A 25,507-nucleotide genomic window follows, 5' to 3' on the forward strand; every position below is an offset into this window, starting at 1 on the left:
AGCAGGTCTTCAAAATGATTCAGAGATGAGACAGAATTAGGTGAGAGATCACGTCAATATGCAGGACAATATTGTTTATTTGCAGCGGGTTTAATTGGAGGCATTGTGTATCTAGGCCGCTCTGCTTACCTTTTGGAACCAGTGTTTTCAGCAGAGCTCACAACTTGAAGTCTGCTTTGGTTCTATACTGCAGACTGTATTAAATTCAGCCTTGATTTATTTATGTGCAGAGTGGACAGCAGCATCCATAACTTGAAAATAAAAATAATGTGAGAGAGAGGGAGAGAGAGAAAGAGAGAAAAAATGACATTGAAAGTGTGAGAGAGAGAAAGTAATAGATGGAGCAGGAGAGGTAGTGTTGATACTGGAGAAAATCTTCGCAGCTCACCTTTTTGCCTCCGGTGTGTGTCCAACCACGTGCCGGTTGTTAAAATTGGGGGTCTCTGGTTGGCACAGGTAAGTACTTTTGACAAGCAGGGACCCTCTCCTCTTGTCAGGGCAAGGGACTTACTCTTTAAAATAACCCCTGCTCACCCACAGCTGGGACGCTGCGAGCAGTGCGGTTCTTGGGGGAGGGGGAAGCGGGTGCGGGCGGCCCTTCGGGACAGTGCGACTCGTAGGCAGAGCGGGTAACAGGTACGGTTTCACTGCTGTCCAGGGTTACGGGGCGCACCTGGCTGGTGGCTCCAGCAGCAGGGGGGGATCGGCAACTTCCAGCGGCTCGGTTTTAAGGCAGGAGCTGTCCAATGGTCCTGGGACTCCGTTCAGGGGGCAAGCTCACACACAAGCCCTTGGAGATTGTTGAAAAATGCACAAGCAGACAAAAGTTCCTTCAATCTTTTCCTCTCCTCTCGCAGCAAGGCACCCACTACAGACCAGTCTCCCAGGTCAGAGACAGTACTCCTCCTTGCAGCTTTTTAAGGTCCTTCTCGTCGGGCAGAGGTTCTTCTTAGCTCAAACAGGATCTAATTTCTTAGGAGCAGGGCCTTGTTCAGTCCAGTTCCTGAGCAGAGACATCCGACGCTCCACAGGAGGTGGAGCCAGTATTGTGGTGGCAGAGCACAGCCCTATTCAGAGTCAAGGGGCACTCCTCCCACCTATCCTGGTGTAATCTTCCTATTCACCACCTGGCTGCCCAGCCTGTCTCCTGGAATTCCCCAGCCCTGTCACTCACAGAAACCAGACACCAGATACACATCAGAGCAGAGGCGGGCTGAAATGGTTAGGCAAGCAAATACCAACTTTCTAAAAGTGGTATTTGCAAACACAGATCATTAAAAAAAGACTTTGCTAAATGATGTATTTTATTATTCTGAGTTCAGGCATTCCGAACTCAAATTCCTACCATGTTCCCTGAGCCTGCTAGGATTATAGAGTGTAATAATTCCAGCAGCCCATTCTGGCCTATGAGAACAGGTAGCCTTACAATAGTGAAAAACGAAAATGGCTGTAATTCACTATTAGCACATGCCACACACATCAGGGCTTGTCCTACCTTATGCTTACAATGCACCCTGCCCTTGGGCATACCATAGGGGTGACTCATATGAAGTAAGGGAAGGTTTAGGGGCTGGCAAGTGTGTGCACTTGCCTAGCCAGTATGACAGTACCAGACTTTGGTTCTGCAATGGCAAACCTTAGACACATTTTACAAGGCGGCTTCTGTGGGTAGCACAACCAGTGCTGCAGGCCCACTAGCAGCATTTGGATTTACAAGTCCTGGCACTCCTGGTGCACTTTACTGGGGTCTGACAGTAAACCAAATAAGCCAATCATGGAAACCAATCACATATACACTTTATACAGGGAGCACTTGCACTGTGGCACTGATTGGTAGTGGCACAGTGTTCTGAGCAGCTAACACCAGCAAAACATGTGAGGCACAGCAGCAAAAAGTGGAAGGGAGACTCACGCCAAGGTGCCAGGTCTAACACCGGTATATAGTGCACCCTCAGTTTAGTGATCTGAAAGATAGTATAGAGTTAGTAATAGCAGAGTACATACAACTGCACATGTATATTTCTGCGTTATGGCTTTGGACACTCAGGATACTGTATTACATCAACTTCCACTGCAAGGAGGTGTCTGTGCGCTCTTTTTCTCCCAGATTACTATACCTATGCACTCCCACTGCATAGCGGTGAGTTCTCATTACTGCGTACCCAGACTGTTGCATCTCATTGACTCTCAATGTCCAGAAGTGAGTGCCCTTTCTTGCGCACCCAGACTGTTGCAACCTATCCACTCCCACTGCCCGGAGGTAATTGTACATTCGTACACAGTCAAGTTGCTGCACACTATCCAGTCTCTCTTCCCACAGGTGACTTCTCGTAGCTTTGGAAACAAGCTTCTTTGCTCACCTTGTGCCATTGGCGTGATTCAAAGAGGTTCCACCACGTGTCGAAGCAGCCTTCTTATCCGTTGTTACGATGGCCATGCATCATCGCAGAATCCTCAAACGTTGAGATTTGGAGGTGTTGGGGGGACGCCAATTTGTAAAAGACAACCTGTTAGATAAAAATGAAGAAAAGATTGTGCATCATTTATCAAAGGAGAGAGGAAGTGAGAGAGTGACTGAAAAGAATATTCGCAGCTCACCTTTCTGTCACCGGTGTGACTTCCACCACATGCCGGGACATAGTGCACCTTGAAGCTCTGGTTATAGAAAACAAGTGGTGCGTAGTGATCCACGTGGTTTCAATCATCACGAGCAACGGACTTTTGAACGACTATAACATTTTTCCTGCTATAGGAAAAGAAAATACAAATGCAATAGAATATGGTATATAGGACTGCGTACGCCTAAATTGCTGCGTCGCCTTTTTGTATCCAGCCTGCTGCACCCCATCTACTCCCTCCGCTGCACACCCAGGCCTCACTGCTCACCTTTTCACGGACAGGGTACGCTCTACATCATGCAGTCCCGCTCTGCCACCAAGAAGTCTCACATTTAGTGCTGAGTCTTGATATCACTATGACAAAGGACATACTCGTGCACCTATCTTCATCGCAGGTTCCTCACCCAGTCAGTCCTTGCGGTACCACTAACTCAGTGACCAAAGAGGCCACGCACGTGGTGGTGGGCCCCCTGTTTGGTAGTTTGGGCCTACATGAGGCGTCTGAACCACCAGGACTGGCCATCACAGCGCTTGCGATGGGAGCAACTCTAAAATACCGTAGAGCATGTGCGCCCCGTCTTTTTTATTGGTAGGGTTACATGTGTTGTGACGCATGTGCTGGATGGGTGTGGTGTGGGTGTATACCAGCCATGAGGGAGTGTGTGTGTGCCGTTCTGACAACTAGACCTGGAACTAAGAAATCACTACAATGGAAATCTGGGCCAAGTAGCGTTGTTGTGTTTTCCTGAAAGCGTAAGAGGAGTGGGCTGGACTGACGTATGACAATGCCGCGCGAGGCTGTGAACGATGACTCCGGAGCTATGGGCGTGTTCCGTCATGAGCTATATGAGAAATCAACTGATTCGGGTGTCTGTGTTGTAGTGCTGTCGTCACCCGGGTCTGTCTGTAAAGTCCCACAACATGGCCAACATGGAAGTTATTGGGAATCACTAATCCTACATCCATCCATAGTTGCACACATAAAAGATGGTGGACATGACGCATTTCTGCGAATATGAATGTTTGTTGTACATTCAGTGGAGTGTTGTAGCTGTAGCAATACAAGGCTATGAAAGCTTTAGGATGCAGTTTTTAGCAAAGGGCAGCTAATATGTTACGTATGTGGGCATTTGGGTATACTGTCGAACTTGGTGCTGGAAATCAATGTTCGAGGCTCGGAGTCATGTCCACATTTTGTTATTGTAGAGAAATGACGTAATCTACGCGTGCCTGAAAATGTACTGTAAATACAGTGCTCATGTAAATTGCTGATATAGTTTTGGGTCGACTTTGCGCTGTATAAATGTGCTAAAAAAAAAAAAATTAAATCAAGCAATAGCACACACATAAATTTACTATACATTGTTTGCAGTATTGTAATGATCCAGATTGTACGTTTGTATTTGTAGAATGAGCGAGAGAAAGTTATATAATCAAAGTTTTTGTTACTGGCTGAGGTAAGATGGTTGCATACGCTATTTACTATTATTCAAGAACAGGGGTCCTTAGCATTTTAGATAAAACAAACAAGATAAGATATAGGCCATAATTGGAGACTATATTTTGTCACTGTCCAGCCGGACAGTACGTTTTATTTTTCAACAATGTAACTCTTGTGAAAAGGATAACAAGGCACAATCCTGTACCACAAAAAAGAACACAAGAAACTGAAGAATTAAAGAAAATAGAATAAAAGAGAACAGGCAAAAGAAAGAGCAAATGTTGGCCACTTTTCAAATCAGTGTTACATTCAAGGTATGCCAACCAACTGCCAAAACACAACAAAATTTAACACAATGGTTTAGGTTGTGAAGGCAATCTACATAGTCGACGTTTCGATCCCTAGTGCTCAATTAATTGGGACCATCATCAGGACTGACAAATTTACATTATTTGCCTGTCAGTATATATTGTTTAACGCCCTGGGTCGGCGGGGGTAGCGACCCTGTTCGTGGTGTTTAGGGAAGGAGTTGTGGGTCATCGACCTTAAGGACTCGTGTGGTCCAACCTCCGTCTGGGGTATCCAAGTGCTCATGGGTTGAGCACGTTCCCTGAGGGCGTGTAGTATTCAGGCTATGTCTCGATCGACATAGTGGAGCAGCGGGCGGGCAGTCAATGTCCTGTACAGCGCTCTACAGGCGGAGGTTGGACCACACGAGTCCTTAAGGTCGATGACCCACAACTCCTTCCCTAAACACCACGAACAGGGTCGCTACCCCTGCCGACCCAGGGCGTTAAACAATATATACTGACAGGCAAATAATGTAAATTTGTCAGTCCTGATGATGGTCCCAATTAATTGAGCACTAGGGATCGAAACGTCGACTATGTAGATTGCCTTCACAACCTAAACCATTGTGTTAAATTTTGTTGTGTTTTGGCAGTTGGTTGGCATACCTTGAATGTAACACTGATTTGAAAAGTGGCCAACATTTGCTCTTTCTTTTGCCTGTTCTCTTTTATTCTATTTTCTTTAATTCTTCAGTTTCTTGTGTTCTTTTTTGTGGTACAGGATTGTGCCTTGTTATCCTTTTCACAAGAGTTACATTGTTGAAAAATAAAACGTACTGTCCGGCTGGACAGTGACAAAATATAGTCTCCAATTATGGCCTATATCTTATCTTGTTTGTTTTATCTAAAATGCTAAGGACCCCTGTTCTTGAATAATAGTATCTACCCACGGTCCACAGCTAACTGGTTGGGTTACCTTGTTACGAATAAAGTGCATACGCTATTTACAGCACAATATAATGTGATAGGGCGCAGGAACAGCATTTTACAAACATAATAAATACATAGACACAGTTAGATAGTTGAAGTGAGTACGGGCACGTGTGCTCGACTCCATTGTATTACGTTGCGGTTGGTAACCAGTAGAATAGTAATCATGATATCATACACATATATTCAATCGTAAATGGTTTATGACTTCTGCTGTACAAAGGTAGGAGCACTATATGTGAAATAATACACAGAAGATTCTATCGTAAAGGGTACATGAGTTGTGGTGCACTGAGGTAGAGGCGGTTTGTTTGGAGCCTGCGATGATGCGTGGTTCAGGCAGACCGCACTGGTAAGAATGTCTTTTGACTACTGATTTTTGCCTTAATAATGCCGCGTGGTGAATATTTATGGTGTACTGAGTTAGTGGTACGTCTGGTGTTTAGCGTGTGCTCACCCTGCGATGATGCGTGGTCTGAACGGGCTGCACTCAAAGCATTGACTGTTGCATACTGGACTGCATGAACTTTGAGTAAAAAAAAAACCCGACCATCGATGGTTATCAATTGCTCTACAAACTAGGTCTACTGATTGCTCCCCATAACAAATTAAACTATTGCACTTCATGCAGTGCATTCTAACTTTCTCAAAATGGGGACCTATGTCTGGTGGCGATGTTGAAGGTGATGCCCCAGAGGTACTTGGTATGGCCGGTGGTCGAGGTACATTTTAGCGCAGTTTTCTACATTCTTTGTGAGCAAAGTTCACAGGATGCAGGGATTGAAGGTGCTTACGCATACTAGCAGTGCCACAGGAGTATTTTTTGTCTCTGCCTTAAATAAATCGAGGCTGAATTTAATGTTGTCTGTGGTGTAGATCCAAAGGTGTTAACCCTACTGCCCGCAGTGTACATCGAAGGCAGTAGTTAGCACAGTTATAGAGGAATAATTTTTTTCACTTATTTTAACAAAATCTGAATGCATACAGTATAATTGTCTCTGCATTAAGTAAATCAAGGCTGAATTCCCTACTGTCTGTAGTGTAGATGCAAAGCTGAATTCAAGTTGTAAACCCTGCTGTCCGCAGTGTGGATTTTAGGTTGGACTACATCATGTGTAATCATGATTGAAATAAAAGATGAAACATGTATGGAATACATTGTCAAAATATGTTTGTTTCAGGGACATTATAGTTCAAATTGTGACCTGGCTGTCCGCAGTGTAGACTGTCATTAAGTGTGCCTTTGCACTTGCAGCATGAATTTTATTATTCAACTAAATCTATATGTGATATAAAAGAAGTTTTTGAAGGAAGCATACTAAAGGGATATTGTATAGGTTTGATAGGTGGTATACTTAGTTTGGTATTGTACTCTGCAAATAATGAATCAATAAGTCTATTTAATTGTGAGCTCTGATGACCGCAGTGTAGGCAGGAGGCAGCGGTTAGCAAGAGCCCACGGCCATGTGGGGTTGAGTAGAACTGCACAGTATTGGTAATTTAGCGTGTGTGCAGCCAGCAATGATAAGTGGTGCACTGAGTTAGTGGCACCTGAAACAACAAGGTTCTTTGGAGCCTGCGATGATGTGTGGTCTGGGCAGGCCGCACTGGGAATAATGTTTTTTGTCTTGTGACTTCTGCCTTAGTAAGGCCACGTGGCGATGATTTTTGGTGCACTGAGTTAGTAGTACCTTTGGCGCTTAGCGTGTACGTACCCTGCAATAATGCGTGGTCCAGGGGGCCGTATTCGGACTAATGTATTTTGTCTGTTAAATTCTGCCTTAATACGGCCACGTGGCGATGAATTATGGTGCACTGAGTTAGTACTACCTTTGGTACTGAGCGTGTACGTAACCTGCGATGATGCGTGGTCCGGCAGGCCGCACTGGGACCAATGTTTTTTGCATAGTGTATTCTGCCTTACTAAGGCCACGGGGATATGACTTATGGTGCAGTGAGTTAGTGGTACCTGAAGAACTCAGCATGTGCGCACCCTGCGATGATTCGTGATTCGGGCGGGTCGCACTGGTACAATGTCTCTTGCCTACTGGAATGTGTCATGTTCAATCCCCATTTCACCTGAATCGTGAGCCCTCACAATGTAGATCGAAGGCAGTAGTCAGCACAGACACTGAGGAATGTTTTTTGTCGCATCCTTTAGCAAAATCTGAGAACATAGAGTACAATTGTCTCTGCCTTAAATAAATCAAGGCTAAATTCAATGCTGTTCGTAGTGTAGATCCAAATCTGAATTCAAGTTGTGAACCCTGCTGTCCTCACTGTTGATCGAAGGCAGTAGTCAGCACAGACATCAAGAAATTATTTTTGTCGTATCCTTTAACAAAATCTGAGGACATAGAGTACAATTATCTCTACCTTAAAAACATCAAGGCTGAATTTCATGCTGTCCGTAGTGTAGATCAAAAACTGAATTCAAGTTGTGAACCCTGTTGTCCGCACTGTAGATCGAAGGCAGTAGTCAGCACAGATATCGACGAATGATTTTTGTCACTTATTTTAACTAAATCTGAACATATACAGTACAATTGTCTCTGCATTAAATAAATCAAGGCTGAATTCCCGTCTGTCCTAGTGTAGATGCAAAGCTGAATTCAAGTTGTGAACCCTGATGTCCGTAGTGTTGATCTAACACAAACATCGAGGAATGCTTTTTGTCACATACTTTAATGTTGTCTGTAGTGCTGATGCGAAACTGGTATCAAGTTGTAAACTCTACTGACCACAGTGTAGATCGAAGGCAGTAGTAAGTACAGACATTGAGGAATGTTTTTTTTCGCATCCTTTAACAAAATCTGAGGACTGAGTACATTTGTCTCTCCCTTAAATAATTCAAGACTGAATTCAATGTTGTCTGTAGTGCTGATGCGAAACTGGTATCAAGTTGTAAACTCTACTGACCGCAGAGAGGATCGAAGGCAGTCGTCAGCAAAGATATCGACAAAGAATTTTTGTCACTTATTTTAACAAAGTCTGAGGACATAGAGTACAATTGTCTCTGCCTTACATAAATCAAGGCTAACTTCAATGCTGTCCATAGAGTAGATCCAATGCTGAATTCAAGTTGTGAACTCTGCTGTCCGCAGTGTAGATCGAAGGCAGTAGTCAATACAGACATAAATCTGCGGTGCTGTGACGCTGAGTTCGCAATGGGCCTGTATTGAGGAGGCACGTGGTCATGGTGGCAGCCACGTGGCAGAATGGGGACCTTCGCTGTGGCAGAGTCTTTTCTCTTTGCAGAAGTGAACCAAGGCGTAGGCTAATTATTTATACTCCTACGCTGGAGTTGTGTACATTGGACCAGCCCACTCTGCTTCTCCTTCAAGGGGGGGGGGAGGGGAGACAACACAGCTACATTACCGAGATATTCCCCAGAGTCTGAAATAATATAGTTGCCCTAGTGTGCTGTTGAGGGGATATATTATTTTGGGAAGGTCCGTTGTCCTGTTTTGCGCTGCCTGTGAGGTAGTAGAGGGGGAGGGGTCAGAAGGGGTGGTTGTAGTGGTGGTGGCGCTAGATATAGTGATTTTGTTGGGTGTTGGAAGTGCATAATTAGTACCTCTATTACATATTTGTCTTTAGATATGGGTGTGAGTTGGATGTAATTCACACAGTACATAGTTGACGTCCTTACACTAGTTAAATGTTGATAGTAATTTGTTAGTGGTAAATGGAACTGTCGCCTGTTTTTTTAGGTAGCATTGTAGATTTGGTTTGTTGTTGAAAGTATGGGAAGTGGTGTTTTTTACCAGAATGCCTAGTTTGTATATTATTAACGTTAGTTGTGGTTCTGGTTTGTAGCGATTTTCTTGGAGGAAGGAATAAATTGAAGAGTGGTAATATTTGCAGTTTTAACTACGTTCAGAACGGGATGATAATTAAAAAAGAGAAAAAAACAGATATGCTTAATGAACATTATAATTAGGAATTATCATTTAAAAAACCTTTGAAATTCACTGAAAAAAACCATAGGTTTCAGGCAGGTAATGGTTAGGAATTAGCATTTAAAAAACCTTAGAAATTCACTCAAAAAACCATAGGTTTCAGGGGTGTTATAGTTAGCTGGTCATTTCACTCATACAAAACCATTGAAATTCCTCCGTTATAGTTAGTTGTACTAACTGTAACTCTTGAGCCCGCAATCCACTGGTGATGATATCACATATTACATCATTCAAGACATGGTCAGTGACATCACTGATGATATCTCAAATGACATCACTGATGACATCACTGATGATATCATCCATGTGACAATCAGATACACCTCATCATACACTAGTATACCCTTTCATCACTCACTGTAAAATACAGAGTGCCATATTTGAATCCATTCACACAGCAATGCAAGTATCTAAAAACCCACTCAGCGATTACCTAATCAATTACCTATAGATTCACTCATACATGTTGTCAATGATCAATAGAACACTATCAAATATACTTATACACCTATATTGACATTACACACCAGCACACACCCTGTTCAGTTATGCAGTCATCCTACTCACTTTTGCAAACAATGTATCATATTTACATTTACTCAGCTACACAACCTTTTACAAATAGCACTTAATTTATTCATATAGATAGTAACTCATACTTAGTGTGTTATGAAATCACTATTACAAGTATACAGTTATCTATGCAGTCACTCATGCAGTCAATGAGACTTATGTAAACTTATTTATATACAACAACTGTCACATACACTGCCTTTTATTTTTTCTACTTTGTTGGACATGTACCATTGAGAAATATATGTGCTCCTCACCACACCCATAAAGATATTCACTCACCCAAACAACTATTATAACACGTAGTCTTAATGTCATATATCTACTGAATTAACTATTGACATATCTTTGGGTAGTCACAGATCCCCCACCGAACCACACACACATTCACTCTCCCATACAAATAGTCAGTTAATTAATCAATAACTAATATAGACTTTCACGTAGCTAGTAACCAACTGGTGCAGCAGTTTACACAATAACTGACAAAGTAATACAGATATTCACACAGTTTAGTCACTATCCAATATATTTAGTGAGACACTATAAATTAATCAAGTATACAGTCAATCACACTGCTACTAAATCCTCTCTCAAGATAGGTATATATCCACTGATTTTTAAATGCAGATTGCTATATATATAATACATATTTAAATAACGAACCAAACCACATTCACTGGATGATGTCATCAGTGATGTCATTTGAGATGTCATCAGTGATGTCACTGACCATGTCATGAATGATGTAATATGTGACATCATCACCAGTGGATTGCGGACGCGGGAGTAACAGTTTGTACAACTAACTATAACGGAGGAATTTCAATGGTTTTGTATGAGTGAAATGTCCAGCTAACTATAACACCCCTGAAACCTATGATTTTTTCAGTGAATTTCTAAGGTTTTTTAAATGCTAATTCCTAACTATAACCTGCCTGAAACCTATTTTTTTTTCAGTGAATTTCAAAGGATTTTTAAATGCTAATTCCTAACTATAATCTGCCTGAAACCTATGTTTTTTCAGTGAATATATATATATATATATATATATATATATATATATATATATATATATTACCTTATAGAGCAGGACCTAGTTTCCATAGAAGAAGCGGTTTTTGTTTTCCCAATAACTTTGGCGCCGGTTGACGAATCGTCGTGAATTTTTCGAAACTAGTGGCCCGCTCGGGTCAGCTCGTGTCTTGAAAGTTTCGGGGTGATTCGCCAAGCGGGGGCCGAGAAAAAAGGGGGGTCCCAAAACGTGTTTTCCCCATGGTATTTTCCATAGGAAACTTTGGACATGTCTACAGCCCGAACTGCTGAACGGAATTACACCAAATTTGGCAGAAAAGTAGCCCCATGTCCAGAAAGAGACCTTTTTGTTAAATGGTGTAAATCTGTTCAGTAGTTCCTGAGATATTAAAAAAATTAAAAAATTGATATCTAGGGCAGTGATGGGTTCGCGAACCCTCAGGAGCACGAGCTTCACTGTGATTGGCTGTCAACACTTCAAACCAGGAAGTTTTGGCAGCCATCTTGTGACACGGTAGAACCGAGTCATAAGAAAACAGTGAAAAAAATGTTTAAAAACAAGAAAAAGGGGCAGGATAGAAACACCCTGACCCCCTAGGCCTGCTCAGGGGTCCCGCAAGGACCCCCAGGGCCAAAAATGCTTTTAAAAAAAAAAAAATTTCGGCAGAATTCGCGTTGCAGTTGTGAATTCCGCCAAAATTATTTTTAAAAAAAGAAGCGCGAGTTTCAGCTCTTCATATGAATGAGGCCCTCGGATGGGCCAGGTCCCAGGGGCACTGGGGTTGGGCCTTCCATCCTCACCAAGGCCCGGAGGATGGTGACCGGCTCCTTTTTGATGTGCACACTTTATATTCATGCTCGTACCATAAATCTGTCAGGCTGCTCTTTCCCTGACAATGGAACTCATTCTGATGGAAATATCCTCAGGAGGATTGCAGCTTAATTACCTCCTCATTTGCATTTTTACATATTCATGACTGCAGAGCAGCTAATTTTGCTGCATTAAAATTTAAAGGTGAAGTCTGCGAGTGTTTGTCTCTGCTTCCCTGTAGTCGGCCGGCATCTCACATGTTGTTAAAGCACCCTGTGACAAAGCACGGAGTTCACGCTCACGTGTGTTCACACTCGGATGTCACTTCATGTCTAACGCATCACTGTCCTCCTAAGACTCAGAGATGGAATACACACAAAATGCGTGCATCCATCTGACTGGTAGGTGGCTTCAAACATGCACTGCACGGGTACATCTGGCAACACTTTGACATCAGTGCCCTTGCACAATACTCTCACACGCATGTGTGAATGATACATCTGTGTCACCCAAGGTGACATCACATCCTGTCCAGCTGCTGTGCTCAGATACAGCTCTCGCACACTCCCCTCCGAAAACAGTTTTCATGGCTGCCCAAGTCACAGCTCACAACTAGGTCACAAGACCACCACGCCACTCGCACCCAAGTCCAAATAAAACATGCCTGTGCCTTGAAGCAGAGTCCCCTCACACCCTGCCCAAATATAACACTCTCACACCTAAACCTAAGCAGTGCGCGTGCGGCTGTGCCAAACACGGCATTCTCACAGTGGTGCCCAAACACAACTTGGGCACACCAGTTCCCACAAACAGGAGTCTTATACAGCAGTGTGTGGCCAATACGACACTCATGGGGCCATGCACCACTTGAGCATGCACTCTCACATCCGGGACACCACTGTCCTAAAAGTGCAACTCTCTCATCCGCGTGCACAGACTCAACAACCCCACTCCAGGCTCCCTTGCAACATTCACTAGCACACAATGACAGTCCCACACCTGCCACAACCACAATCAGGCACTGTCACACCCAGAACATACCCTCGTAGCCACACAACCATGGTGAACACACAATACTACTGTGAACCACCTAGACCTCGAAGGCAAATGCTATAAAAAAATGACCTTGTTGACATTGTCCCATATTTGTGTGGCTTCCTCACGCTCAGATGTGGCTTTAACACCTTGACTTATTTCTCTGACACCCAGCTGCTGTTCTCACACTTACCTGTGACTTCTTTCTCAGTTTCCCGGGACCCCTCCAAGGCCCTACGTTATATCTCACACAGTGAAACCCTTTGTAGAGGCAGGCTCCGTTTCTCTGAACCATTTGGTACAAAGGACTCCTAATTTGAACACTGAGACCCCACATCTCCCTCATCAGAGCCGAACGCTCACATTTGCCAGTTCAATGTGTGTGTAGGACATTCAGTCCAGGTGCATTCTGGTACTTGTAGTCACACGTTTATAACAGATTAAAGAGGACTGCAAGAACAATAATGCAGCGCAAAGACTAGATTTTGTGGAATTAACAGGTTTGTGTCAGATCGTACACACCCTAAGTAACCTGGGGAAAAGTCAACTTGCAGTTACAAGCTTACCAAGAAAGATGTATTTGGATCAAATGCGAGGTTTTTGATTTGTTCAAGAAGGCCCTTAGTATCCTCGAGATAAGTAGTGGTAGCCTGTACAATGGGTTCTAAGTAGAAGTTGCAGAATTTGGATGGAGGATCGAGGACAGAACCAATGCCTGATACTATCAGGCGTCCTGGTGGTGGTATTTTGTTTTTGTGTATTTTAGGTATGGTATAGAAATAGGGGACTTTGCCTGTGGAGTTTTTTAATTCACTGTGAGAATGGTCCTGAAGAAAGCCCCACAAAATATTTTTACAAGGGCTGAAACATGTCGACCTAACTGATAACTGAGACACAATTAACTGTCTTTCTTGTTATCCACTCCTTTTTAATATGCCCTGGACCACTGGGAATAAAGAAATTATCAGGTAGAGACCCAGAGGTATTTTTAATACACCACTTCATCACTCGTACACCAAAAAAACCCAGCTCCACTGTAATCAGGTGTCGCAGCACAGCTGAGTAGCATTCGGATACTCAGCTGGGAACCCGATGATGAAGCATGACACCAACTAGGTTGGTGTGTGAGGGTTGTTCTATCAAACCCTTGCAGTGCCAGGCACTGCAGTGTCGGATAAACTGCTAGACAGGTCTGTCCTAGTTGTTTACTATTACATAACAAGGGACAAGGACAGCCCACAAATGAGTCCTGGCTCTCCCATTTGTTTATCCTGGTTTACAGCATTTGCCACATAATCCACCACCTGGTGCATAATTTGCAGATTTCAACAAAATCTGTGCTTCTAGTTCACATGGATCAAACATCACTACAGGAGAGCAGCACACATGCTGCTGCACAGTGAGGACTGGTCTCCTTTTAGTTTTGAATTGCTCTGTTAATGTTGAGGTGAGACGCCTACGTGGCCGCACAGTGTGTCGCTCCAGACCACTATTAGGCCAAATTTCCCTTTTCTTGCCGCATAATTGAGTCAGTGTTCCTATGGGGACAGAGGAGGTTTCACGACAGGCAGCTGGGGCTGGGGCAGTGCCAACCATGTCAGGCGTGATGTGCGACCTTCTCTGCCCCGTCTCTGGTGGGCTGCCAGGGGAACCCGTATGCTGGGAAGCCTCACCATTCCCCTGGGGTCACCAGGCCAGCCCCTGGCCCAGGCGTGTCTCCCTGTATCTGAGGGGGTGCGTTAGAAGGAGGAGCTAGTCACCCTAGGGACCATCGACTGACCCAGAGAGCCCCTCTAGCACCCACTCACAGGTCTATCTTGCCAAAGCTCTAGGGCCAAGCACTCTTCCCTACCCCACCTGTCTCTTTCATTACCAATTGCATCCCTCTACTATCCATCTTTCTACTCCACTAAATCTTTCTCCCTTCGCTCTTCCTACTTCCCCATTTAATGTATTTTGCCTTTTCACTCCGCGTCTCTTTTACTCACTTTGCCATCTACCCTCTCCTATGTTCAGTTTAGTTACTTTTGAAACCTTCTCTTCCAGTCTTTCTCGTCTCCTTCCTTCCGGCTCATTCTTCCCTTCCCTTTCCCTTTTCCTTTCCTTCACTCCCTCATCTTTCCCCCTCTGCACACCTCTATAGACTACTGTTGTCATCAACTCTTAAAAAAAAAAAATAATAATGTTTAGCCCCTCACGTGCCTGTGCGCGCGGATGAAGGCTCTGCGCCAAGAAGTGACTGCTCATTACAAATGCATAATTTAATTTAACTTTTTGCCGTCTCCTCCTGTGAGCTGATTTATCTAGCTCCCTTGTCTTGCCATCTCTCCCAGTGAAGCCTGCCCCCCCCACTTGGCTGTTCCCTCCGCCCCCCCCTCCATTTCCATGCTCTATCCTTCAACACTCTTGCACCACCGCCATGCGCCTCCCCTCCAGCATGGGGCATCCAGACGATCAGCCCTTTCCAAGGGGAATCCAGTGTGTAGGCCAGTACCTTCTCCCCACAACACGCTCTCCTTCTCGGGGGAGGTGTCAGAGACGGCAGAAGGGTCAGTCACCCGTCACAGACATAAATTAACCCCTGCGTGGGCATGACGTGTATCCGCAGTCACCCATGCCCGTGGCCTGCAGCTCACCCATCCACGTCCGTTGTGGCTCCTGCCAGGGTCCGGGGGCACCGCCGACATTATCAGCGCTCCCATCTACCTGCAGGGATTAGCGGCTCGGCTGTGACGCAGCCCAGATTCCATCTTGGATTTTGTGCCAAGGATGGTGCCGTCACTCAGGCTCAACTCCCAGGCAGGGAAGCAAGCAGGACCGGGCGAGCAAAGCCTGCCCTGGGAGGATGCGCAAATAGGGGGCACCCCCCCACACAAATATAAAACAACAAAAAACTGGCTGATGGTTTTATGCAATCTAGGAAGCATCAGAGAACAAAGCAACTAGTATGGACTCCGAGGGGATTTTAATGCAGGCTGCACCAGACCCGCCTAGGAGGCAGAGGTGTAACACAAAACTACGACCACCATCAGAAGTCAATGTCACATGGAAATATCAAGGTTCCAAGGGTAAATGTGAGGGGGATACAGGGCCTCCTGAGGGTCCCTGGGGGCCAACTAGCCCACCAGGTACCTCCAGTATGTGCCAGGGAGCTGCCTTGCAGAGAGGTGGTCCGAGGCCACGCCCCTTTTTACACCTCTCGTCAATGCAACTCTGTGGAGCTTACTGTAGGTACTTTGTGGGTTAATTGGCCCTCAGGGACCCTCAGGATTCAAGGGGACTTAATCCCCCGACTTAAAACACGCCACAGGACGTGTTTGCACACATGTCACATCAGGCCCCACCCCTCCCTGCAGCACTGTGCAAATGTGCCCCCTAGCACGTTGTAAATTAAGGGATTAAGTCCCCTTGAATCCTGAGGGTCCCTGGGGGCCAACTAGCCCACCAGGTACGAAGGATAAACACCACAGAGCTGCGTTGCAGAGAGTTGTAAAAAGAAGCGTGGCCTCAGACCACCTCTCTGCAACGCTGCTCCCTGGCGCATACTGGAGGTACCTGGTGGGCTAGTTGGCCCCCAGGGACCCTCAGGATTCCATGGGACTTAATTCCCCAATTAACAACGTGCCAGGTGGCGCGTTTGCACATGGTGAAGGGAGGGGGTGGGGCCTTATATGACAAGTGTGCAAACACACCCCATGGTGCATTGTAAGTTGGGGGATTAAGTCCCCTTGAACCATGAGGGTCCCTGGGGGCCAACTAGCCCACCAGGTACCTCCAGTATGCACCAGGGAGCTACGTTGCAGAGAGGTGCTCCAAGGCCATGCCCCTTTTTACACCTCTTTGCAATGCAGCTCTGTGGTGCTTATCGAAGGCACCTAATGGGCTAGTTGGCCCCCAGGGACCCTCAGGATTCAAGGGTACCTAATTCCCCATTTTACAATGTGCCAGGGGGCGCGTTTGACCAGTGTTGCAGGGAGAGGGCGGGCCCTGGTATGACAAGTTTTCAAACACAACCCCTGGTGCGTTGTAAGTTGGGCAATCAATTCCCCTTGAATCCTGAGGGTCTCTGGGGGCCAACTAGCCCACCAGGTACCTCCAGTATGCGCCAGGGAGCTACGTTGCAGAGAGGTGGTCCAAGGCCACGCCCCTTTTTACACCTCTCTGCAACGCACCTCTGTGACGCTTATTAGAGGTACCTGGTGGGCTAGTTGGCCCCCAGGGACCCTCAGAATTCAAGGGTACTTAATCCCCGACTTAGAACGCACCAGGGGGCATTTGCAGAGTACTGCAGGGAGGCGGTGGGGCCTGAGATAACAAGTTAGCAATCCTGCTGTGTGGGACTTGCTGGAGGTAACAAAAGGGGTAGATGGCCCCCAAGGTTGACATTGGGGGCTAACTATTTCTCCTGTTACTTTTGCTAAATCCCACTGAGTGGGATTGCTAAAAGGTGTTTGAAGGCCACGCTCACCTTTCTCCACCACTCTGCAAACATGACTGCTATGTTATTGTTAGAAATTAGCATTTAAAAAACTTTGAAATTCACTGAAAAAACCATAGGTTTCAGTGACATCATAGTTAGAAATTAGCATTTAAAAAACCATTGAAATTCACTGAAAAAAGCATAGGTTTCAGGCAACGTTATAGTTAGAAATGAGCATTTAAAAAACCTTAGAAATTCACTGAAAAAACCCATAGGTTTCAGGGACGTTATAGTTAGTTGGACATTTCTCTCGTACAAAACCATAGAAATTCCCCCCTTATAGTTAGTTCAGCTAACTGTAACTCGTGCACCCGCAATGCACTTCTGATGATGTCATATATTACATCATTTATGACACGGTCAGTGACATCACTGATGACATCACGGATGACATCTCAAATGACATCCCTGATGACATCATCCACGTGAAAATCTGCTGCACCTCCTCACACTGTAATATAACCTTTGATACACCCGCTGTAAAATACAGACTACCATTTTCGAAACCATGGACACGCCAATACCAGTTACTACATACGCACTCATTGATTCATTGATTCCTAGGTCTACACACACGTCCACTCATTCACCCAATCACTCATACATGCAGTCACTCATCAATACAACACTATCATAAGCACTCATATACCTATATAGACACTCACACACCACCACCCATCTATGGAGTTACTCACACACCTAGTCAGTCATGCAAAGAATCAATCACACTCCCATTTAGTGACCTATACATTTATACGCACACTACATCACTTATTCAAACAGAAACAAACGCATACTTACTGCCTTATAGAATCACTGGTACAAGTGCACACTCATCCATACAGCCACTCTCACAATCAATGACTCTCAGGTATAGTCATTTATATACTCCAACTCTCACATACACTGCCTTTTACATATGTAGTTAATTGAACGTGTACCACTGAGACACCCATTCTCTTGCAAACACACCTATACACACACTCACCCACACATACAGCTGTTTGCACATGCACTCTTGAACCCATACACCCAGTGAATCAACCACTCACACATCTATGCACAGAGTCACACATCTCCCACCCACCCACACACACACTCAGACACCCATACAAATACTCAGGCAACCAATCAATAGCCCATATAGACACTCATGTAGCTACTCTCCAACCCATGCAGCAGCTTACACAACAACAGAGACAGACTGATACAGACATTCATGCAGTTTAGTCACTAACCCATTCACTAAGACACATTTAATCACTCGCTTATACAATCAGCCACACCTACAAAATCCTCCATCCAAACACTTATACACCCACTCATTCTTCTATACACCTTGGCATATATATATATATATATATATATATATATATATATATATATATATATATATATATATTACCTACTGGCGGTCGCCAGTAGGTATATATAGTTAGGATTTTTTCTCTATGGGTTTTTGGAAAATTCTATGTCTAATAACTTTGGCGTTTGTGGACGGAATTGGCTGAAATTTTCAGGAAAATGGCACATTTTGTTTCTGAGCAGCCCTTGAAAATTTGGGGGGGGTTCGTCCAGTGGGGGCCGAGAAAAAAGGGGGGTCCCAAAACGTGTTTTTAACATTGAGTTTTCCATAGGGCGGTTGGCCTCACTTTTAGCCCGAACGGCTGAATGGATTTGCACGAAACTTGGCAAAATTGTAGGGACTGGTAGCCCGATGTGCCTTTTGTAGGTCTCAATATATGTGCTCCAGTGGATTTTGAGAAATTAACGTTTAAAAAAAGATATATATCTGTAAGCGCGGACCAGGCAGCGCTCTGGTTCGCGGACTTTTCGCGCAACGGAGCTTTGTGAAGCGAAGCTGATTGGTTCTCCGGCGTCTGTCAACATTCCAAACAGTCCGTAGCGGCCGCCATCTTGTCTCTCAGTAGGATCGAGAGACAAGAGGAGGTCAAAACAAAGGGGGAAATAACTATAAGGGGGCATAGTAGATCCTCGCTGACCCCCTAGGTTTGATGTGGAGGTTTTAAAAGGGCCCCGCGGGGCAAAAAAAAAAAATAATAATAATAATCGAACGGCTGAATGGATTTGCACGAAACTTGGTAAAATATTAGGGACTGGTAGCCCGATGTGCCTTTGCTATGTCTCAATATATGTGCTTCAGTGCATTTTGAGAAATTAACGTTCAAAAACAAGATATATATCTGTAACAGCGCTCCGCTTCGCGGAGATAAAATTATATCTGTATTACCTAGCTGTTGCTAACACCAGTTAGCGACGGCTAGTAGGAGATAGCGACCATCTTGGGTCCCACTTTGCATGTGAGTGATATTTATCACTAATGACATGCAAAGTGGGCATGCCAAGATGTTAGCGACTGGAAACAGTCGCTAACATCGCTATCTCCTATTATCAACTTTTGGAAATATTCGAGATAAGCGCGAATATCTCCAAAAAGTAACAGCTGCCCTGAGCAGTTCTTAGCCATGTTATCCAATGGGAGGTGGATAACATGGCTAAGAGCATTAGCTCGGTAATGCATGAATATCGCGGAGTTTTCAGCGATATTAATGCATTGCGCTCGTTTTTTATCGTATTTGCGATAAACCTTGATAATAGCAAGGTTTATCTGCGATAATTTCTGACGGTAAAAAAATCTTTGCAATGCATCGTTAGGGATAAATATCGCTTAACTTTGGTAATATGCCCCAACGTCTGTTAACGTTCGATTCGAAGGAAATCAGGAATTGTTGAAAAACATTGTGTGCGCCATCTTGTCTTTTTTCAAATGCCACACTTTTGTCGTGCACGGCAGCCATTTTAGATGCCTTGACCAGATCCACTCTGTGCACGCTGTCGATCCTTAGCATGGCTCCCCACCCTCGCAAGCATCTCCCCCAGGCAGTGGTCACCCCCGCTCTCTGTTTTATGCATGGGTAATAAACCTCCCCCCATCTGCGCTGTTCTTCCCTGAGAATCACACCCTGTGCCCGCCCGACACCTCCCTTTCACCCTATTCACTACCGCACCCTCTGACACTCCTTTTCCTCTGTGTCCGATTGTCCAGGCCGGTCCTAGGCTATCAGCTAGCCCTGCAGATGTAGTTTATGGCCACAGCTGTAAAGAATCACCCGTCTTCAAAGGAGTTATAGTAGATCAAGGCCCACACTCGATGCGAATAGTTCCAAGGCAGCAGAACGATGGCACCAAGGTGATGTCCAGTAAGTTGCCGCACTGGTTTTGGTATCCTACAATGCTGCTCCGAATAACGGCGTGGAGCGCCCCGGGGGAGGCGGCGTGAACGGGCCTCTCCAGGTGGAGTCTCATCTGTTTTAGTGGGGCGCCCCTTTACCGTTTCAGTTGCCATTCCGTCCGCTTTTGGTCCACTGTGTCAAAATCCGCCATTCAGCTGAGTTGCGCCCACTCTTGCGGTGCAGCGATAGGCGGCTGTCACAGGACTCTCAAAATGGCGGCAGGCTGTTTCCTTTTTGGGCCTGGTCCACTGAAATGGCCCTGGGACACCTTGGAAATCGGACGCTTGTCTGCTAGGTCTTGGACCCCATTCTCGAAAGCGTCCCCTCCGCCTTGAGAATTCATCAAAAGTTTTGGGGGCCCCGAGTCCTGCAGGCTTCTGGTGGGGAGCGGCTGCCATGATTGCTCGCGGAATGACCACGACGGAGCTACGAGATGGTGGTGCTCTCATGGTGACGCCAGTTTAGTCTGAAACATCCAGAAACAAGGTGGGGCTTTCATCGTTTGGGGGGAAAAAAAAGTTTTCATCCAATGAAAAGTGTTGTTTTTAGGTCATATGATCAAGCCTTCCATCATTAGGAAACCAAAAGTAAAATGAACCAATGAAAAGTTTTATAAACAAGTCACATGACCTGTTATGCGGCATAGGGTATAAAATGCGGAGAAAATAAGTTGGCACGTGAGGCGGCGTCAGTAGCGGACCGATGTGCGAATAGGCCGAAGGCAATACAACGCGCTAAGATCCGGATGGCACCGAGGTGGTGTCATAGTTGAGAGTTCTGAGCAGCGGTTGTAACACTGTCTGAAGCTTATTTGCAGCTGCTGCAGCTTCACTACGCGCCAAGATCCGGATGGCACCGAGGTGGTGTGTAGGAAGTTGCCGCACTGGTGTGGCCATCCTACAATGCTGAAAGTCGGCGTGGGGCGCCCCGTTGGCCTGTGAGTTTGCGTCAGTAGCGGACCGATGTGCGAATAGGCCGAAGGCAGCACAACGCGCCAAGATCCGGATGGCACCGAGGTGGTGTCTAGTAAGTTGTCGCACTTCTGTGGCCATCCTACAATGTTGAAAGTCGGCGTGGGGCGCCCCGTTGGCCTGTGAGATGGTGTCAGTAGCGGACTGATGTGTGAATGGGGCCAAAGGCAGCGCAACAATATTTTCTACTATATTTCCGGAGTAGAAGACACCACAAGGCGCTGAGATGCCAAGATCCGGATGGCACCGAGGTGGTGTGTAGCAAGTTGCCGCACTGGTGTGGCCATCCTACAATGCTGAAAGTCGGCGTGGGGCGCCCCGTTGGCCTGTGAGATGGCGTCAGTAGCGGACCGATGTGCGAATAGGCCGAAGGCAGCACAACAATATTTTCTGACTGACACCACAAGGCGCTGAGATGCCAAGATCCGGATGGCACCGAGGTGATGTCTAAGTTGCGGACTGATGTGCGAATGGGGCCAAAGGCAGCGTAACAATATTTTTTGTATGGAAGATACCACTAGGCGTTGAGATGCCAAGATTCGGATGGCACTGAGGTGATGTCTAGCAAGTTGGTGTGGTCATCCTACAATGCTGAAACTCGGCGTGGGTCGCCCCATTAGCCTGTGAGATGGCGTCAGTAGCGGACCGATGTGCGAATAGGCCGAAGGCAGCACAACGCGCCAAGATCCAGATGTCACCGTGGTGGTTTCATAGTTGAGAGGCACTTCATCTGCAGTGGGGCGCCGAGATCCGGATGGCACCGAGGTGATGTCTAGCAAGTTGCTGTACTGGTGTGGTCATCCTACAATGCTGAAACTCGGCGTGGGTCGCCCCATTAGCCTGTGAGATGGCGTCAGTAGCGGACCGATGTGCGAATAGGCCGAAGGCAGCACAACGCGCCAAGATCCGGATGTCACCGTGGTGGTTTCATAGTTGAGAGGCACTTCATCTGCAGTGGGGCGCCGAGATCCGGATGGCACCGAGGTGATGTCTAGCAAGTTGCTGTACTTGTGTGGTCATCCTACAATGCTGAAACTCAGCGTGGGTCGCCCCATTAGCCTGTGAGATAGCTGTTCTTTGGATTTGGGCCTGGTCCACCAAAATGGCCCTGGGACACCTTAGAACTCGGACGCTCGATTTTTTTTTCCTTTCCTGTACATGCAAAAAAAGGTAAATGCCCGGTACGTTACACGCTTCATCTGCCACGATGAACTCTCCAGAGGAACCGAAAAAAAATATAGTTGTGGTAACTATACCATGCATCGTCATATGGAGAGGTGGCACCAATTAATTATAGTGCTGCATAAAAGAGAGATTTGGAGGAGAACCCCTGACCTGCTAGTACATTCATCAAAGAAGTGGCACTGAGAGCTTCAGAGGCAAGGGAAACGGTCCCAAATATTTAGAAGAACTTTGGAAAGATTAAAATGACATGTTTAGATTGTGGCAAATTAATTTCATGTGGACAGATGAGTGTTACTCTAATAAATACAGCATATGAACATCATCATAGTCGATGGTTGGTAGAGACATTTTGACTATATCCTGGACCTGCCCGTCCTCGCCCAAAATGGCGCCAGAATAAATGGGACTCGTAACTCCTTGTTGTGTACTGGTTGCAGAACCTTGAAATCACGAGATACGTATGCAGTTTTGAAGCACATGGCGGGCGGGGACGAGAATTGATTGAATATTTCGACATCCCTATTGATATTAAGTTCTGATGTGTTATTGATTACTGTACTGTTGAAAGTTCGAATTAACGTCACCCATGGTACTTGCCCGCAAATGTATATCTAGATAATTTTATTGTAACTGGCCCTGTCGTATTTTAATTATAAAATGTACGTCCACCGATTCCGTAACTGTTAGACACCTTAGTTCTTGCAACCTAATGGCCCGCCCGTTACGTTCCTCTACAGTGTAAATGTCTATTCATCATATACGATTACAGTTTGCTCCGTGGCCGGCCCACGTGGTTATAGGCTCGTATTTGTATAATGAAATTTTCACAATAAAGGTTTTTAAAAGAAAACATGGTAGTAGTATATACATTGGTAAAGTTTTTAATAATAGTCACTGTTTTAGAATCATTAAAAGGCAAGTGAAATAAAGCAGACCAATTACATGAAGGGTAAAAGGTATAATACGAAGGAACGCAGTAAAGATAAATGGTCAAGGGCTGTTGTGTTTTCTATTCCTGCAACATAAAGTGATCGATAAGAATCTCATATTCAGGCGTATCGGCGACTAAGACAGCAGGTCGACCCTCTTTTGCTCAACGGCTCCGTCATGGGACGAAGAAACGCTCTTTTTCTCGAAAAAAGAATATATTTTACTTGCAGGACAGTTGTAAAATTTCCGGGAAAGTACATTAGCCTGGAACATTATAACATATATTTAAGAAAAAATAATGTTCGGAAGTAATGAAAAGCGTAATTTTTAGGTCATATGACCAAGCCTTTCATCATTACAATAAGAAAAGTAAAATGAACCAATGAAAAGTTTTATTAACAAGTCACATGACTTGTTATGCTTACGTTACGCGCTGCGCGCCCCGGATGACTTCCGGATGCGCTAACGCGGCGCGTCATATGACGCATTACGCGACAACGCAGGTACAGAATATAGTCAAAATGTCTCCACCAACCAGCGGTCGGAACACAACCCCTTTCAGCAGGCTAAATAGTTCTGTTAAATGACAACAGAAGGGACAGGCAACAAGAACCATCAGTCAAAGAGGGGAGGGCTAGTTCTTCTCTACCGGGTTACATTGGGGCGCTACCGGAACTGATCGAATTGGTAGTCTACAGTGTTTCTGGATGTTTCAGACTGAAGCTGGGGTTAGCATGAGAGCAGCACCATTTCGTAGCTCCGTCGTGGTCATTCCGCAACCAATCATGGCAGCCGTTCTTTATCGTTATTTTGGGCGGGGTGGGTGGCGGAGCCGAGCTGTTTTGCAGCCATCATTGTGTGGAGTTCAGTTCATCTCACTAGTTTTGTATTTGTCATGAGGGGTTGTTCCTAATGTTTCTATTTTAGCGAGGTCAAAAAGAGATCCCATTAGTGGCCTACTGATTTTGCTCGATTCCTTTTCTTTTTTTTTACACGATTTTTCGTTATCTGCAAAGACTAAACAGAGTATTGCGACTCTGTGTTTGTTTGTAAATAGAGAATGAACCAAAGAGAACTAATTCTAAAACAGTAAATACTTGGATAACAATGAATCAAATGGAGAGAGAAGCAGGCACGACGGATTACAATGGGGGCAAAGACCTGCGTTAACTACCTTTCACTATCTGCAAAGAGAGAGTACTCCTAATAGAAATGAGGGGGGGGGGGGCACCATTCAAAGCAGATCAGTGTGCATAAACACGAAAATGTTTTCACTTACCACGTACTTGACATTCGACAGCTTATGATATTTGCTATTAAAAAACCATTGAAATTCACTGAAAAAACCATAGGTTATAGACCATATATAGTTAGGAATTAGCATTTACAAAACCTTGAAAATTCACTGAAAAAACCATAGGTTATAGACCATATATAGTTAGGAATTAGCATTTAAAAAACCTTATTTTACTCACACAAAACCATTGAAATTCCATATATAGTTAGTTGCACTAACTATATATCGCGCACCTGCAATCCACTGCTGATGATGTCACATATTACATCATTCATGACATGGTCAGTGACATCACTGATGACATCACTGATGACATCTCAAATGACATCACTGATGATATCACTAATGACATCTCATTTGACATCATTCTTGTGCTAATACGATAAACCTCTTCAGACTCTAATATAATCTTAGATACACTCAGTGTATACAGACACTCACACACTTCCACTCATCCATGGAGTTACTCACACACCCAGTCAGTCATGCAAAGAAACAATCTCATCTCCATTTCTTCAACTATACAGTTAAACACACCTTACTTATTGAAACATATACTAACACATATTTACTCTCTTATACAGTCCCTGATACAAGTTCACAATGATCGATACAACCACTCACTCATTCGGTGG

The sequence above is a fragment of the Lissotriton helveticus genome, chromosome 3_1 (genome assembly GCF_964261635.1).
Source record: "Lissotriton helveticus chromosome 3_1, aLisHel1.1, whole genome shotgun sequence".
NCBI lineage: Eukaryota > Metazoa > Chordata > Amphibia > Caudata > Salamandridae > Lissotriton > Lissotriton helveticus.